At 40.5% G+C, this 14075-nt stretch overlaps 1 long non-coding RNA gene and 1 pseudogene across 1 annotated transcript; one reads left to right on the top strand and one right to left on the bottom strand.

Annotated features, from left to right (window-relative positions):
* Window positions 1-324: 324 nt before the first annotated feature.
* LOC123652589 lies at window positions 325-9335 on the top strand. The gene is made up of 3 exons (XR_006742018.1): window positions 325-335; window positions 3291-3297; window positions 9222-9335. It is a non-coding gene; the product is annotated as an uncharacterized LOC123652589 (long non-coding RNA).
* Window positions 9336-12688: 3353 nt separating this feature from the next.
* Window positions 12689-13175, bottom strand: LOC118722091 (annotated as a pseudogene).
* Window positions 13176-14075: the final 900 nt, after the last annotated feature.

The following is a 14075-nucleotide window of genomic DNA, read 5'->3' as shown; positions in this document are numbered from 1 at the left end:
TTGCCACACCACTGAAACCTCCATTTGCCTAGGCATATTTTGCATAGGCAGGCATACCTGGTGGGAATCTTCAGCTGATACCAGTGGTTGCCTAATGGAGCTGTCCATTAAAATCACCTGGAAGCAGCTTTAAAAATACCTATGCTGCCCTAGCCAGTTTTGTTCAGTGGATAGAGTGCCAGCCTGATGACCAAAGGGTCCAGGTTTGATTCTGGTAAAGGGCATGTACCTTGGTTGCAGGCTCTGCCTGGCTCAGCCCCTGGCCAGGACTCATGCAGGAGGCAACCAATTGATGTGTTTTTCTCGCATGTATGTTTCTCTCTATCTTTCCCTCTGTCTTCCACTCTCCCTAAAAATCAATGGAAAAGTATCCGTGGGTGAGGATTAACAACCCTCCACTCAAAATAACAGAACAAACCCAATGCCTGGGCCTGATCCCAGACCTATTGGGTCGGCAAGTAAGTAATTGCGGGTTTCAAACATATATGGCTTCAGTTGAATTTTTAGGTTTGCAGACGTAGTAAAAATGTAAAACACATTTTGTTATTTGATAGTTGGCTATTCAGCTGTTAATCAGTAAAAAAAGTTTTTTGATCTGTTTTGTAGTTTTCGTTTGGCGTTCGTTGAAAAATGGAAAATCAAAAGGAACATTTTCGTCATATTTTGATTTTTTATTTCCACAAAGGGAAAAACGCATCGCAAGCTCATAAAAAGTTATGTGCTGTTTATGGTGACGAAGCCTTAAAAGAACGGCAGTGTCAAAATTGGTTTGCCAAATTTCGTTCTGGTGATTTTTCACTCAAAGATGAAAAACGCTCTGGTTGTCCAGTTGAAGTTGATGACGCCCTAATCAAAGCAATAATCAATTCGGACTGTCACAGTACAACACGTGAGATTGCAGAGAAGCTTCATGTATCACATACATGCATTGAAAATCACTTAAAACAACTTGGCTATGTTCAAAAACTCGATACATGGGTTCCTCACAAACTGAAAGAATCACAGTTAACGCAACGCATTAGCAGCTGCGATTTGCTAAAGAAACGTAATGAAAATGATCCATTTTTAAAACGACTGATAACTGGCGATGAAAAATGGGTTGTTTACAACAATATCAAGCAGAAAAGATCGTGGAGCAGGCCAGGTGAACCAACTCAAACAACATCAAAAGCTGATATTCATCAAAAGAAGGTTTTGTTATCAGTTTGGTGGGATTACAAAGGAATTGTCTACTTTGAACTCTTACCACCCAACCGAACGATCAATTCTGATGTCTACATTGAACAACTAATGAAATTAAACAATGCAGTTGAAGAAAAGCGGCCCAAATTGACAAATCGAAAAGGTGTTGTATTCCATCATGACAATGCAAGGCCACACACATCTTTGGTCACTCGGCAAAAATTAATGGAGCTTGGTTGGGATGTTTTGCCACATCCACCATATAGTCCTGACCTTGCACCATCTGATTACTTTTTGTTTCGATCTTTACAAAACTCCTTGAATGGTAAAAATTTCAATAATGATGATGATGTCAAATCGTACCTGATTCAGTTTTTTGCTAATAAAAACCAGAAGTTTTTTGAACGTGGGATTATGATGCTGCCTGAAAGATGGCAAAAGGTCATTGATCAAAATGGGCAATACATTACAGAATAAAGTTATTTAGTTCCATGAAAAAATTGTCTTTGATTTTCTTTAAAAAATCCGCAATTACTTACTTGCCTACCCAATATTAAGTCTGAATTGATGAGGGGATGAGGCAGCTATTTATGTATTTATTTATTTATTATAATTTAAAAAATATATTTTATTGATTTAGAAGGAGGAAGGGAGAGGGATAAAGAGTTAGAAACATCGGTAAGAGAGAAACATCAATGAGAGAAACATCTATCAACTGCCTCCCGCATACCCTCCACTGGGAATTGAGCTCACAACCAAGGTACATGCCCTTGACCAGAATCAAACCTGGAACCCTCAGTCCCCTGGTTGACTCTCTATCCACTGAGCCAAAGGAGTCAGGGCAGCTATATATTTAACACACTTTCTTGGTGATCCTCATTATCAGCCAGGTTGGTGACCTCATGAGTATATACAGGTTTACACTGTGGACCAAGAGGGTAACAGAAAGGGGATGGGAACTAGTTCTTGGAGAAGGCAAGGAGTAGGAGAGGCTGGAAGGGATCTGATGTCTACTTTGTTCCCTTTCCCCATAGACATGGGTTCCCTCCACCCTTGGAGAATGCTAGGGCTTGTGTACTCGACCAAATGGCAAACTAAGTGAATATTGTTTGTTATATCTGCTGCCTTTGCTTTTCAGGCCTTCCCCTCTTCAGAGCCTCTGTTGCCCCTCAGACAATTTGGTACTATCAAAATAAGAAATGTCCAAACCCATAATAATTTTATGAGTTATTTGAACCAAACTAACACCAATTGCTGGGAAGCAAAATCTCAACAAATTGAGAGAATGCTCTGGAGAATGGCAATTTTGCACCTTATTTTATACATTAGAATCTAAGGAGGAGTAAGGGGATTACTTGAAATCCACTGGTGATAGATTAGGGAGGCAGGAGAAAGCAAAGTGGGGGTGGGTGGGGGAAATCTCTGGGATTGGATAAAGAGTAAAACAAATATACATACTTCTTTTACAGAGGTGGATACTGGATAGTTAACAATTAACATGATAACAGTAACAATGAGGGGCTCTATGGTTTCCTGCTCTGGTGAGAGATTGTGCCCCAGAAGTCTTGAAAAAAGAAATTATCCTGGCATTTCAAACGTAAGTTAACATATATGCAAAAAGACAACAGACAGGTTCATTTAAGGTAAAGACTGACTTTTGTCAAGGAAGATATGGGCCTAGGACATGACTACCCTCCATGATTCAATTTTAATTAGGAAGTTTAAATTTCAGACCATCCTGTTACAGGCCACAGGAATGCCACCAGGTATAAACCCATGAGGTCAGACTGACCTGGGTTCAGCAACCTCTGTACTTAAGTTCTGGCTAAGAAAAAATTCAGAGCCAAAACTCAAACTGTTAGGTGCAAAAGTAGAATATTGGGGACTAGCTATGGTTATGGGAAATATTAATCATGCTCTATTAACCATGATTGTCTTATTCTGGTTAAAGAAAGGACATTCTAACTTGGCTGGAAGTTGTATGCCCCAGGGTATGGGAGTCAACCTTGGACCTGGGAATCAACCTTGGAACCATTCTCATTCAACTACTGCCTATTGCCGAAACTGGTTTGGCTCAGTGGATAGATCGTTGGCCTGTGGACTGAAAGATCCCAGGTTCGATTCCGGTCAAGGGCATGTACCTTGGTTGTGGGCACATCCCCAGTAGGGAGTGTGAAAGAGGCAGCTGATCGATGATTCTCTCTCATCGATATTTCTAACTCTCTATCCCTCTCTGTAAGAAATCAATAAAATATATTTAAAAAAGAAGAACTGCCAATTATCATGGAAAGATTAACAACCTTATTGTCCAAACAATGGAGTCGCACCCCAGCCTTCTACTTTCCCATATAATCCTTGTTCTACCCTATAAAAACAGATGGTTTATGGGGAGCTGCAGAACAGATTTTTGTGGATGACCTGCTGCTCTCCCATACTGCTGGCATTATTGGAATAAATGCTCATATATGATTCACCCCTGTCTCTGCTTAATTGGCTCAAATAGTGACAGGTAGCACAGACCCATTGATTGTCTGGACACAGAATTATAAAAAAAAAAATCCTATATAATAAAAGGCTAATATGCAAATTGTCCCTTTGACAGGGTGTTCAACCAGGAGTTCGACCAAGGGGTGGGGCCAGCTGGCCAACTGCCCATCCTCCCCCCCGGCTCCCCCCCCATTAGCCCAGCCAGTAGGCCCCAATCAGGGTGGGCCGGCCAGACCCCCCCATGGACCAATTCGTGCACTGTACACCAGGCCTCTAATTTATTTAGAAAATCAACAAGGTAAAAGAAGTAATTTGTAAAAGAAATGGGCTTAGGAAACAAGTTATAGAGGTAAAGGAAGGGCCCTAGGATAAGGTGACCAGACGTCCCACTTTTGGCGGGACAGTCCTGGTTTTTAACAATTTGTCCCACGTCCCGCGGCATTTTAACAAAAATCGGGACTTTTTTTTTTTTAAACACTGCGGGACTCGGGACAAATTGTTAAAAATCGGGACTGTCCTGCCAAAAGCGGGACGTCTGGTCACCTTACCCTAGGAGCTTGAGAATAAGGAAGGTGAAGGTGAAGGTGATGTGCCTGGGGAATGAGGAGGGAGAAGAGGAAGGGAAAGGCATGGGGGTGGAGATTTTAGGGGGGGTCCCAGGGGAAGATCACAATAGCATATTTAGCAGTTTTCCAAGTGTGTCTTTTCAAGGTTGTGGTTTCCATTGATTGATTGACCAGTGGTAAGTCATGGTGTTGCTTGGCTGGTTTTGCTGCTTTTCTGGGCCTAGAGCTAAAATGCAACTGAGGCTAGATGTTATTTTCAGGAAGGAAAGGTCAGTGGTCATGATCAGCAATATGAAATGTTGGGTTCCTAACCGCATGACCAGCATTATGCTAGGGGAGGAAAGGTCACCCTGGGGATGCGGCCCCACACTACAATTGTCCTTTGCTAAGCACCCAAGACTTTCCACCCTGGTGACCTTCCGTACCTGGTCCCTGGCCCTTGCACTGTCTCTGTTTATGTCTGTTTAGATCTACCACAATCTTATTTTTTTAAAGCTTTTTTGTATTGTCTAAAGTTTTACATATGTTTCCTGTTTCCTCAATTGACCCCCCAAATCTACCACAATCTTACTTGGTTTTTTTAGGTCTGAGTTTGTAAGGCCACATAGAAGCCTCCATGAGCTTGTCAGTTTAGTATGTGGTCACTTTTTCTCCCACAGTACCCTCACCTTTTCTCTACTCTTCTTTCAGAAAAAGGCAGTTTAAGTACTGCTCACCAAGGCTTGTGCTTTTAATGAGGCAGATTGGCATTTATAAAAAGGGACAAATCCAAATGTTAAAGGACTGGATGCCCCAAAGTAGAAAATTCAGACATCTGAGAAGGGGCCAGCAAGGCTTTGCACGCGTGCTTGCGTCCGGTGGTGGTGGAAATACTCGTTAGTATCCCTACACATTACACAGACATAGCTGCTTTCTTTGCCTGAGCCTAAAGTTTGCTCAGATATTTTGTGCCCCAGATTCCTAGGACTTTCTGGGAGATGTTAGGCAGAGCTTTTTTCCCCCTAAAAAGACAGAAAAACGTAAGGTTTAAAGCTAAACCCTGACTCTTAGATAAGATGCAACCCTTACTAAAATAGCACTATGTCAGTGAAACGCGGTCTCATTGGCTCATTATCAGTAAGGTCAGGGCATTATTTCTGGCAGCTTCTAAAAGCCAGAGCCTTAGAAAAAAAATCTTCTTCCTGAGGATTTAATACAGCTTGTTCTTGCTCCTTCTCAAGAGCTAGAGCTTGCTCTCTCTTTTCTTGGGCCTCCTTTAAAAATGTTAATTAAATTTGCTTGATCTCCATTGAACCCCAGCCCCAGCTAATTTTGGAGATCTGGAAAAAGAGCTTGTTATTTATAAATATCTTTGCACCTGAGCTACCTTTGTATTTCATTCCGTTTTATTACATGAAATTGTGTAGGGCCCTAAACACTAACATACATAACATTGATTGTATTCTGCATAACAAATTGGATTAGGATAATTACCACACAGATGTTAAAAAACCCTAAATGCAAATCAATGCAATTAGTCATGACTTAATATATTACAATTCACATATTGCAATGTCTTATTGTGATTATACTATTTTAGAACAAAATGCTTTAACAAAAAAAAAAAAGGAAAAAAAGAATTCTTTTACTCTGGTGCTGCACGTGCTTTGAACACAAAATTGTTTTATGCTAATTTGGAATTTCACTACTTAGAATTCTTATTAACTAATCAGATCCTTCAGTTTCTCTTGCCCCCTTTTATATAGAGAAAGCTGCTTCCTTAGCAAGACAATTTCATGCACAATTCAACTTGAATGCCACCATTATGAACAAAGAAATTTGCACACTGATGGTTTTGACAAACATAAACATGGCTTTAGAAAACCGAGCCTTGGGTGGTGGGGGGCCTGCCTCCCTCCAATGGCCAGAACCCTGAAACAATGCAGACAGAGTGTAAGCAATTGGAACGGGTCCAAGTTAGCCGGCTAATTGTCGAACCTGTCACAAAGGGCAATAGGTTCAGAGCTGCCACAAAGGGTTGTGCAGCTTGTTCCTAGCTGAGCGATCAGTGGTGGCTTAACTCTAGTCTGGGATCCACACTCGAAGCTGTGCACCCACGTGAAGTAAGGAAAGGGCGATGGGAGAGGGAGAGGGAGGGAGAGAGAGGGAGAGAGGAAAAGAGGGAAAGAGGGAAAGAGATTGAGAATTCAGGTCTTATTACAAGAAACTACAGTAGCTGGAATCTCTAGGGTCTGAACTGTGAACTCAAATCTAATTCCCAAATTCTCTTCTGGTTTATCCTGCAGTGCTCCTCCATAATGCTCTGCACTTGCTTAGAATTCCCCAAAATTTAAGTTTTATACTCTCAAGTATGTGCTCTTGTACCTTTCTAGATTCTTGGCTGAGACCCCCTCACCCTACCCCTTAATAAAAAGACAGATTAACAGGAGAAAAACAGAAGTTTAATGACATGTATATCTTTTGTATACATGGAGATACACAGGAAAACTAACTCCAAAATGGTCTAAGCCATCACCTTAAGTAAACACCATCTCCCGCTAAAGACAAAAGAAGATGGGGAGGCAGTTATGGGAGGCTAGCAAGAAAAGCACCATAAACAAGGGTAAGGTTGTTAGGCAGATTTAGGCTGTTGTTTTCTCCATTGATAAGAGTCTCTAGTAATTCTTCTTCCTGGTACAGGGAGGGAGACATCCTTACAAATGGTGATTTCCATAATACATGTAAACATCTCTTACAAACCTCTCCATTGGCAGAGATTCTCCTGAGCTTGCTATTTCTTAGTCAGTCAAAAATAATCCTTATGCCAAAAATGTATATTTGGGGCTGGCAATCCTGCTCCCCTTGTCTAGAGTCCCCTTCTACAGGGTTGCCACATTAAAAAATATTTTTTATTGATTTCAGAGAGAAAAGGAGAGGGAGATAGAAACATCAATGATAAGAATCTTGATCGGCTGCCTCTTACATACCCCCTATTTGGGATCTAGTCAGCAACCCAGGCATGTGACTGGAATCAAACCCTGAACCCTTTAGTCCACAGGCTGCCACTCTATCTACTGAGCTAAACCAGCTAGGGTAGGTTTGCCAGATTTGGTGAACAATTATTTATTGTTTGTTTGTTTAAAATCCTTACCCGAGGATATTTAAAAAAAATTATTTTATTGATTTTACACAGAGAGGTATTGAGAGGGACAGAGAGTTAGAAACGTCGACGAGAAAGAAACATCGACCAGCTGCCTCCTGCACACCCCCCACTGGGGATGTGTCCACAACAAGGCACAGGCCCTCCACCGGAATCGAACCCGGGACCTTTCAGTCCGCAGGCCGACACTCTATCCACTGAGCCAAACCGGTCCCGGCCCGAGGATATTTTTTCATTGATCTTTTAGAGAGAGTGAAAGAGAGAGGGAAAGACAGAGAGAAACATCCATGTGAGAGAAACACATCGATTGGTTGCCTCCTGCATGCTCCCTGACCAGGGTCCTGGCTAGGGAGGAGTCTGCAACCAAGGTATGTGCCCCCGACGGAAATCAAACCTGGGACCCTTTGGTCTGCAGGCCGACGCTCTATCTACTGAATCAAACAGGCTAGGGTGGCGAATAATTATTGGAATTCCAGATATACAACAAATGCTTTTATAAATATAATAAAGTGAATAACAAGTATATCCCATGTAAGATTTAGACATGCTAAAATTGGTGTTGTTTATCTGAAATTCAGATTTAACTTGGTGTTCTGTATTTTATCTGGCAACCGCATTCCCACCTCCACCCCACCACCAAGCACTGAGATTGTTGATTAAAATAGATGTAGGCCAGTAGTTTTCACATTTGAGCATGCATCAGAATCACCTGGAGGCTATTAAGACACAAATTGTTAGTCCTCACTCCCAGAGTTTCTGATTTAGCAAGTCTGGAGATATACCCCACAATTTGCATTTCTAACAAGTTCCCAGGTACTGCTGCTGTTGGTCTGGGAGCACACTTTGGGAGCCACTGCTCTAGAACAACCTCAATAAATAGCTCTAATGGGAATGAAACTTTTGTTGTCAAGTTGGTAATGACCAAGCAGAAAGTTTCCCAGACTTCTTGCAGCAAGATATGTGGGCTCCTTAACGTGTGTATTTAGCCCTAGCTGGCTCAATGGATAGAGCGTCTGCCTGTGGCCTGAAGGGTCCAGGTTTGATTCTGGCCAAGGGCACATGCCTGGATTGCGGGCTTGATCCCTAGTAGGGGGCATGCAGGAGGCAGCTGGTCAATGATTCTCATCATTAATGTTTCTCCCTCCCTCTCCCTTCCTCTCTAAAATCAATAAAATATTTTTTAAAAGTGTGTATTCACCTACGTCATGCTCAGCTACCTCCATGCATAATCACACTGGTTGGTGATTATGCTAGGTTGGTGCTAAGCAAAATTGTGGTTTGGATTTATTGATTCCAGGCTTGTTTGTACCTTCATCAACTTAAACTCCTCTATCTTCCTCCCTTCCTCTAGGTCAGTGGTTCTCAACCTTTCTAATGCAATGACAGTTTAATACAGTTTCTCATGTTGTGGTGACCCCAACCATAAAATTATTTTCGTTGCTACTTCATAACTGTAATTTTGCTACTGTTATGAATCATAATGTAAATATCTGTGTTTTCTGATGGTCTTAGGCTCTGCAGCAGCGGTTCTCAACCTGTGATCACCTAAGACCCTAAAGTTACAAAAATATAAAACACTACATGCCCATTGACATAGGATACTAATAGTTGCCAGGAGGAAATTGGGGTAATTTACATAAGGCGTACTAGGACTTCTATTTGAGACAGGTTGAGATACTTAATCTTTTCTTTCTTTCTTTCTTTCTTTCTTTCTTTCTTTCTTTCTTTCTTTCTTTCTTTCTTTCTTTCTTTTTAAGATATAACTGGCTTTATTAAATGATTCATGAAAATGTGGTGGCTAATACCACACAAGTTTTACATATTATAGGTCTGATCATCTAGAACAGGGGTAGGGAACATCTGGCCCAAGGGCCATGTAAGGCCTGAAAAGTCATTTGGTCTGGCCCTGTCAAGGCATTAAAGGTTAATTAGTTAAATATTTGACCAAATATAGCAGCCTAATTTTTTAAAAAAAATTCTTTATTATTTAAAGTATTACATATGTCTACTTTTCTTCCCCATTGACCTCTCTCTAGCCGTGCCCATCTTCCAGCACATGCCCTTACCTCCTACTGTCTGTGCCCATGGGTTATAAATACAAGTTCTTTGGTTGATCTCTTACTCCTCTCACTACCCCCCCCCCCCCCTTCCCTCTGAGGTTGGACAGTCTGTTCAATGCTTCTTTGTCTCTGGATCTATTTTTGTTCATCAACTTATGTTTTTCATTATATTCCACCAATGAGTGAGAACATATGATAGTTATCTTTCTCTGACTGGCTTATTTCACTTAGCATAATGCTCTCCAGTTCCATCCATGCTGTTGCAAATGGTAAAAGTTCCTTCTTTTTTACAGCAGGATAGTATTCCATTGTGTAGATGTACCACAGTTTTGTAATTCATTCATCATAGCAAGCTAATTTTAAGTTGATAGTTTTGTATGGCCTGAGAATGGTGTTATAAATATCCAAATGGCACTTGCCAGAAAAAAGGTTACCTACCTCTGATCTAGAGAAAGGAAAAGGAAAAATATTTGAAATGAAGTATTCAGAAGACAATAGCTGTCCACAACACCTTGACTCTGCATGCCTTCTAGGAAGTGATCAGAATTGCTACACAGATCATCTGTGCTCTGATCCTCCCTTTGCCAGTGCATAAAATGAACATGGTAACTTCATTTACACTTACTGCATTGGTCAAAAGAGAGGATTCCCCTTATCTGTACCAAGTTGTACCCTGTTCTCTGTCCATATAGTCCTTTTCTGCTCATATCTACTACTGCTTTACCTTGTCCTGCGGTGAACTCAGTTAACTGAATACACTTTCAATGAGCTTTTCCTAGACACGGTGACAGAACTGTTATGGACAGAGAAATTGCCCCCACGAGGGATTGTGGCAATTAGGAGTAATGCAGGGTGAAGGTGTCATTAAGAAAGTTCCTCTGTCTGGCAATTTAGGCAGGACCTTATAGGGGCACTAGTTAGGTTTAGAAACTGAATTTTGTCAGAGATACTTAGAAGTCAAGAATCTCCTGGAGATGGACTCATGCTAATAAAATAGAAATCACAAGGGATAGAAATATATGTAAAGTTAGAATTTTGATTTATTCATATTCAGACTGGAGTTGCCATATCAACCGTCAGGTCAGACTTGAAAGGGAAGCTTAATGATAGCAGAAGGTTGTTTGGGGCACTAGGAATGAGGACTAGGGGACATCCTTGGGTTATCTTAATGGCGTCAGTCATCCACCAGGGAATAGATTACAGAGCAGGTACTAAATACTGATGTAGTCGTATGTCAGAATGAGCTTTCCTGGACAATTGAGGAGAACATTGAGACTTTCTTGTTCTTTGACTCACCACCTTCTAGATCTCCACACTAACCTCTCCTTTGGTTAACACATCTATCGTCATCTTCGGTCAAATGAACATGCAATGAGTTAGCAGCAGCATTACCTCAAACTAGTGTTCTGAGAAAGGAACATTATTTTGTGAGATGATAATAAATGGTTGCAGCTAACGGATTTTTGATGATCAATAATGAGGTAAACTTATAGATTTCTTTTCTATCAAACTTCTCAGAGCCTTTAGTGAACCAGTGTGCACTGTGAATTTCCAAAAGAAGGCTAGAGATTGCACATTTATTTGACCACTTAGTTGTATTTTTCAAAAAAAGTCACAATAGCAAGTGTATTAGTTTTCTATTGTTGCTGTAACAAATTAGCATACTTAGTGGCTTAAACCAGCACAAATATATTACCTTACAGTTCTGTAGTTCAGCCATCTTAAAATCAAGGTATCAACAGGGTGGTGTTCCTTCTGGAGGCTCTAGGGGATAATCTGTTTCCTTGCTTTTTCCAGATTCTATAAGACACCCACATTCTTCTTCATCTTCAAAGTCAGCACCATAGCATCTTTAGCCCCACCCCCTCTCCTCTTCCCCTCTACTCTGTCTTCACATGTATTGACTCTGACACTTCTGCCTCACTCTTATCAGAACTCCTGTGATTGCATTAGACCCATCTGGATAATCCAGGGTAATCTTCTCATCTCAAGATATTTAACTTAATCATGCTGCAATGTCCTTTTGCCAAGTAATGCAACATGTTCATAGGTTTTGGGGATTAGGATATGGACATCTTTGGATGGGGGGGAAGGAATTCATTATTCTACCTACCAACTGGGAACAATGAGAAACACTGGGCTATGGTATTTCACATGCCAGTAGAATCCTACACTTCTAAGACTATATCCTGGTCAAACTTCATTGAATTTGGGGAGTTCTTGACATTTCTCACTGTTTATAGAGTTTAGAATGGGCTATTGCAGATCTCACAGAATCCTGAGAGTACTTATTACCTATAAGATCTAATATTATCTACTTGTGGGGCAAAAGCTCCTGGGTGGAGAAAGAGGAAGGGCTTGTGCACTGAAGAAGGGGACTTTCCCCAAGACTCCTTCCCAGAAACACAGCATTTTCAGAGACCAAAGTTATACAGAAGAATTCCATGGTGGTGGGTTAAAGTTACTTGTTTAAATGAAAGTAGAGATAACCTATGGTTTGAAATGGAAATTAGGGCTCCAGAATGTCTTAAATTAGAGTGTTACCAGCCTGGGAAACCCCCTTTGACTTGTGAGCAAGAAAGTAAGTCTGAAAGCAGGTGACCTTTTCATGCTACCTCATATATTTGTGACAGGTGCTATGCTATGTTTGAAGAAATTGACATACTAAATTTTTCATTTTTCTGTGGAGAAAGTTTAGTCTTTTCTTTCTTCTAAGGATATTTTACTGTATTGCATGATGATGGTAATAGGTCTTGACTTTGATATAATTTCTGTTGAGTATGGGGTCCCCAAAACTAATGATGTCACCAGAAATCAAACTGAAGATGGTGTTATTTTTTAAAAATTTATTGATTGTCTTCCAAAGAGAGGGAGAGGGAGAGAGAGAGAGAGAGAGAGAGAGAGAGAGAGAGAGAGAGAGAGAGAGAGAGAGAGAGAGGACATCAATTTGTTGTTCCACTTATTTACACATTCATTGGTTGATTCTTATATGATCCCTGACCAAGGATCAAAACTGAAACCTTGGCATATCAGGACAGTGCTCTAATCAACTGAGCTAACCAGTCAGACCTGAAGATGGAGTTACTGAGATTCCATTAAACACTGTTGCATTGATTACTGGTAAGAATAGTAATTTCAGCTTAAGCACCCATTATGCCAAATATTTAATTACAGAGGACAAGTAAGATTTTTGAGAAAAAGTTCTCATGAAGGTTTGGTCTGCTTGTAAAAATATATACCAGAGTTGCTAGGCATTTCTTTCTCACCAAATATCAATAGTCTTTTCTTTTTAAACTTTAAAAATTTTTACATATCTTTTTAATTCAAATACCAGTTTGATCACTCATGGTCTAAGAACATTCAAATAGCTTAAATAGATATTAAAGATTGGTCTTCAAACATTATAATCAATGATACCACACATGTCTATAATCTCACTGACATAAAGCCACATCCACACCTCAGTGTCCACCAAACAATTCAGCAGAGCTTTCTTAACTGTGAACTGTTTGAAGATACCAATTTGAGCATTATTGTCTAGTTTTCTCAAGCTCTGAATAGTTGCAGGGATTTCAGCAGGGGTTGGAGGGACCAGCTCAACCTTGGTATAATGCCAAAAGGTGGCCAATCGAGGCTTCTGAGTAAGTCACAGCAGCATTTGCCAGTGCAGGAGCCTTCTCCACAAGGTTATGGACAAATTGTGCCATGTTTCTAGAATGAAAAGTCTATGACCTTGAATGGCTGGCCAAATGCTATTCCCACCCTCCCACCCCCTAAGAACACCTCAGTAGCCTTTTATTTATTTCCATGTTTGTCTCAATCCAACTGACACTGACTGTCCTAACATACAAAAATTTTAAATATTTGGCTTCTATGACCCAGGCCTATGCTAGTTTTCTTTTTCATTTTTTGACTTTCCCCCCACACTTTTTAAATTTAATAAATCTTTATTGTTCAGATTATTACAATTGTTTCTCCTCTCCCCCCATAGCTCCCATCCACTTGACTCCCCACCCCACCCCAACCCATGCCCTTACCCCCTGCTACTGTCTTCATCCATAGTTGTAAGATTTTTGTCCAGTTTCTTCCTGCACCCCTCAGACCCCCTACCCCCGAGAATTATCAGTCCACTCTCTTTCTATGTCCCTGATTCTATTATATTCACCAGTCCATTCTGTTCTTCAGATTTTTTATTCACTTGATTTTTAGACTCACTTGTTGGTAGGTATGTATTTGATGTCTTTTTGTTGTTCATAATTTTTACCTTTGCCTTTTTCTTCTTCTTCCTCTTCTTAAAGAATACACTTCAGCATTTCATGTAGTCCTGGTTTGGTGGTGATGAACTCCTTTAGCCTTTTCTTGTCTGTGAAGCTCTTTATCTGTCCTTCAATTCTGAACGATAACTTTGCTGGGTAGAGTAATCTTGGTTGTAGGTTCTTATTATTGATCACTTTGAATATTTCTTGGCACTCCTGTCTGGCCTGCATAGTTTGTATGGGTGCTCCCTTATAGGCAATTAACTATTTTTCTCTTGCTGCTTTTAATATTTTCTCTTTGTCTTTTACCCTTGGCATTTTAATTATGAATTGTCTTGGTGTGATCCTATGCTAATTTTCATTGTATCCCCTACTACATACCTTT

The sequence above is a fragment of the Pipistrellus kuhlii genome, unplaced genomic scaffold (genome assembly GCF_014108245.1).
Source record: "Pipistrellus kuhlii isolate mPipKuh1 unplaced genomic scaffold, mPipKuh1.p scaffold_m20_p_19, whole genome shotgun sequence".
NCBI classification, from domain to species: Eukaryota; Metazoa; Chordata; class Mammalia; order Chiroptera; family Vespertilionidae; genus Pipistrellus; species Pipistrellus kuhlii.
The sequence above is the reverse complement of the archived record's forward strand: the minus strand, read 5'-3'. Positions and strand labels throughout refer to the sequence as shown.